The following is a 3514-nucleotide window of genomic DNA, read 5'->3' as shown; positions in this document are numbered from 1 at the left end:
TTCAGTGCTGGTTCATGATCCACAGCCTCAAAATTTGATGCTACTCTAAAATAGTTGTTTCTCTTGATAAAAGACAAAGGTTCTTTTTCCTGGGTTTTTCATCACCAGCATTTCACACCCAACAAGTATACCTCTTGGACCTAGCCCTAGAGAAGAAAAAAAAATTTGATAATTTACCAGTTAACAACATCGAAGTAACTAATTTAAAATAAAATAGAGTTCTTATAATGGTCCATCTCAGAAGCCAGATCCGTGTTAAGTTTTTTTCAACAGAAATTCAGGTTCGGGATAGGATCATCATAGATAAGACCCAGGAAACAATATTAACAAATTCCTAACCAAAAATCCTACATACTCACAGAAAGTTACTTCTTAGGAAGGAATGTCACAGTAACTAGCCTCCATTAAATGCGTAGACAGCGACCCCTCACTGTTGGCAGAGAGCAAAAATTCTTGTGAGCTAGTAAGTAGTTTTTCCCCTACCAAATGGCTCACAAGATCCTTTTAACTGTACAAGGCAAACAAAAATTTCTGCACATTGGCCTTATCTCAGAAGCCGAATCCGTATATACTTTTCTTCAGGTCATCAGCTTCGGGATAGGGTTCATCATTGATTAGGTCAATTATGCTTACTTATTAAATTGAGCTATACCCCAGTGACATGTGCATAAACCAAAGCAATGTTTAACTAAAAAAAAAAAAAAAAAGGCACGTGTCACGATGGAAGATTACGGAAAAATTTGTAAAGCACACACTTACTTAAGAATGAAGCTGCTAGACACTTTTATAGGTTCATTAGCCTTCATCAACCCCCAGATACTGTTCAAATGACAAAAATTTAATTTAATCTACACATGGATTAAGCATATATATCCAATCATAAATTACTAATTGAACACTTACTTGCTAAAACTGTCACGTTTTCAATAAGGAATTTTCCAGCATATACTCTTCTGGATGTTTTGAAATTTTCCTTTGCATCTATAAATGGGAGCAAATGTCAAGAGAAATCACTTCCAATTTCTGTAAATCAACAGGTTTCCTCAATTTTCCTAAAAGACCACTAACCGCCTTTTGAAAGCTTACCTTGTCATTTCCACACAACTGCTTCGACATACCTTCGAGAGACACTGCCATTATTCCTCCGGGTGAATGATATCTAAGATTAAGCACATCCACAGAACGTCACATCACCGTATTTTCAGTATAAAAATGTCCTTTACTAATCCCAATTACAAACAAGGCCACTGGAGGCACAATACAAGTCGTCTTACGTAGGGTCGACTTTTATTATGAAGTAACCATTTGACTTAAGGGAGAAATGCCATTCGCCACATATTAAAACCAGTTAAGCGCAAGACTACTAGAGAAAAGACTGGCGGTTCGAACCTATCCAGAGAAGGTTCGGGAAAGACCTGTTGATCTGCTTCCCAAAGGGCAATCGAGAAAACTCTTACGACGCAGTTCGTCGAAATCTACTTGACAGTCTGGAAATGTGCAACGGATTTCTTCGCCGCTCAGGATCAGCCCTGCCGGAAGTTTGTATCCAGTTCCCAGGCCGCGTTCTGCAGATTAGGGGCCTCCTCATGCCTAAGCCTGCACCAGTACGATTCTATTTTAGGACACGTGGCGGTCCAGGCTGCACGTTTCCTCCGGTCAAGCTTTCAACATACAGCACTCCCTGTTCAAATCTCTAAAACCACCTCACGTTACTGCAGCCCTAGCCTCCTCCCACGCTGGGTTATTCACCCGCAAAACCTACTCACCTACAACAAAACCAGATACTTCCAAATCCCGACGTAAAAGACCGAGTCGCCGGGCCAGCAGTCCTTTTTATAGCCGTCCATGCGTCAGAAGCGGCCGCCCCTCCCTCTCGCTTCTATTGGCGGTGGGAGAAGATGGGGGCGGGGCCGCTTCTAGTGTCCGGAGTGCGGGAGCGCGCGAGACAGCTTTTTCTCGGGGCCCGGCCGCGCGCCGGCGTTCCCGGGTGGAGTGTGCGCGCAGCCCGGCCAGCCCGCCCCTTCCCCAGCACGCTGCGGAACGACGCTTCCGAGTCTGGCGGGTGACTGGTTCCTACGTGGCGCGGGAGTGGCGCCAGAATTCGAACATCCGTAGTTGGAGGCTATGTTGCTGCTTGCGCGGAGCCAAGTTTTCGCGGGACAGATTGGGCGGTTCGGGGCAGGGAGCGGACTTGAGTTGCAGTGCAGCGCGGCCTCATTTATCCCCGACTCGAGAAGCAGAGCGGGCTGGCCAACACCAGTGCACGTTGATTCCCAGCGGCCGCCGCCGAAGGAGCGACAGAGCGCTGGGAAGATAAATAGCCAGGCACAAGTGTTCTGGTGAAAATGTGTGGAAGCGCCGCGTTTATCCTCTCTTCAGCAGCGAGAGAGGGCTATACCTCCGTACTGATACTGCGGGAGGCTGCACCTGGGCGGGCTGCGCCAGCTTACCCCACTCCCATTTGTTGGCGCTTCGTGTGGCAGACACAGTTCTAAGTACTCTGTGATCATCCTATGTAATTCTAAAAGGCCGCAAACCTGACAGGTGAATATTTCATTTGGCCGAGGAGAAAACAGGCCTAAAACATTTAAGTCATATAGCTAGAAAGCTTTGCAATTTTCTATTCCTTTGTCCTAAATTAGTTATAATGTCCTAAATTAGTTATGATGCGTACACAACAAAGATTCATTTGAAAAATGTCCTAGAATACTTTATCCAAACGACAAATTCAAAAGCAGCTATTGTCTTAATTAGTATATGAGAGTGAATATATTATTATTCACACAGCACACGACCTTTCAACATTTCAGCATTTAGAAATTCAAATATCGGCTTCCTTCTTCATAAGACTTGTTTCTAATTAAAATTGTTGTTCTTCCCTTGTTTCTGAGGCAGCATCACTACAGAAGTAGATTGCCCAACCTTTCTTCAGAGGAGTGGCTGATAGGTTTGAACCGCCAATCTTCTGGTTAGCAGTCAAGTGCCTTAGGCACTGGGCTACCAGAGCTCCTGTTGTTATTATGTGCCATCGAGTGGGCCCCAACTCACAGCAACCCCTCCTTGGATTTCCGAGGCGGTGTCACTGCGGAAGTGGTTGCCCAACCTGCCTTCCAGGAGTGGCTGGCGGGTTTGAACCGCCAGCCTTCTGGTTAGTAGTCAAATGCCCTGGGCACTACGCTACCAGAGCTCCTAATTAGTGTTAATTACTAGTTAGCGTTACTTACGCGTTTCTGTTTATTGTCTGCCCTGCCGGAGAGTGTGTGAGGAATACATTTGATTTTCTGCACCGCTACTCGTCCTTGCTTAAAAGTTTGTTTTCTATTGTTGTTGTTATGTGCTGTCGAGTTGGACCTGACTCATAGTGACCCCTCCTTGGGTTTCCGAGGCAGTATCACTACGGAAGTAGATTGCCCTGTCTTCCTTCCGAGGAGTGGCTGGTGGGTTTGAACCGCCAGCCTTCTGATTAGCAGTCAGGTGCCTTAGGCACTACACTACCAGAGCTCCCTTGTTTTCT

At 45.7% G+C, this 3514-nt stretch overlaps 2 non-coding genes across 2 annotated transcripts; both read right to left on the bottom strand.

The window, feature by feature from the left end:
* Positions 1–234: 234 nt before the first annotated feature.
* Positions 235–306, bottom strand: LOC122151043. Its single transcript, XR_006163946.1, has one exon. It is a non-coding gene; the product is annotated as a small nucleolar RNA SNORD50 (small nucleolar RNA).
* Positions 307–546: 240 nt separating this feature from the next.
* LOC122151045 lies at positions 547–616 on the bottom strand. Its single transcript, XR_006163947.1, has one exon. It is a non-coding gene; the product is annotated as a small nucleolar RNA SNORD50 (small nucleolar RNA).
* Positions 617–3514: the final 2898 nt, after the last annotated feature.

Source organism: Orycteropus afer, unplaced genomic scaffold, assembly GCF_000298275.1.
Source record: "Orycteropus afer afer isolate SDZICR_OR568_19922 unplaced genomic scaffold, OryAfe1.0 scaffold00011, whole genome shotgun sequence".
NCBI lineage: Eukaryota > Metazoa > Chordata > Mammalia > Tubulidentata > Orycteropodidae > Orycteropus > Orycteropus afer.
The sequence above is the reverse complement of the archived record's forward strand: the minus strand, read 5'-3'. Positions and strand labels throughout refer to the sequence as shown.